Source organism: Nematolebias whitei, chromosome 18 (genome assembly GCF_014905685.2).
Source record: "Nematolebias whitei isolate Nwh7 chromosome 18, NemWhi1, whole genome shotgun sequence".
Taxonomy (NCBI): Eukaryota; Metazoa; Chordata; class Actinopteri; order Cyprinodontiformes; family Rivulidae; genus Nematolebias; species Nematolebias whitei.
The window spans coordinates 19650970-19652019 of NC_056515.1; positions in this window are offsets into that span (position 1 = coordinate 19650970).

The window sequence follows — 1050 nt, forward strand, 5'->3', positions numbered from 1 at the left end:
GTAAATAAATGACCGCATTCATTTTGATGGGTCAAATCTAAATGACGTCTCACGTTTGCATTTCCTTAAATTCAATGCACGTTTTATTCAGTCCAGAAAAATGAGGAATCCGCGTTAAATGATGAATATATCTGAGCATCTGTTCATCTACAAACTGGTGGCCCGTACGTATGTTAGCTTGAACAGCCTGTTTTCTCTCTTTCTTCTTAGGAGGAGGCGGCGAAGCACGTCGTCCTTCTAGTTCAAGAGGGAGGGGTTTAACCTTTACACTAGGAAACACTTCTATGGGCGTCTTAGCATGAGAACATGCTTCAAACACATTCACAGCACACTGTTTAATCTCACTGATGGATTTTTCTCTGAAATTTGCCATCATTTGTACTGATTTTTTAAAATCAGAGTGGAGATTTTTGCTGAAAACAAACTTAAAACCATCATCTTCCTCCATTCCGGTCTCATTTCTGTTACCAAAATAAGCTTGGAAGATTCTTTTGTAATAAACTTTTGGATGTTCATTTTTACCCTGCGTGACCTTGTCTGCAGCTGGGAAACCAGCAGGTCCCGTGCAGGGGTCGTACTCTCTGATCAAAGCTTCACACAGAAGGTTGTAATCCCTCTTCGTTGCATCAGGTAGACGCTCGATGAAGGTGAACACCTCTCTGTCCGAAGTGAGCCGCATCAGACTTATCTTATCGTCTACCGTAGCATTAGGATAAGATCTCAATCTGAACTCCAGATCTTTGAGATACGCTTTTGTTCCTGCTGACCCCATAGGTCCGGGAACAAAGCGTTGTACATATTTTGAGATTTTCTGCAAGTCATCCATTGAAGGAGACTGTATCAACGGTCTAACCTGTGTGACTGGTGGTGCAGACTGGTCAAGGCCTGCCCCTACCGCCCCTGGTGGGGGTGGGGGTGGCTGATAAGGGTTGGGAGGAGGAGGTGTATATTGGTGCAGGCCTGTCCCCACCCTCCGAGATGGGGGTGGAGGTGACTGCCTGGCGTCAGGAGGAAGAGGTGCATACCGGTGCAGGTCGAACCCCACCGCCC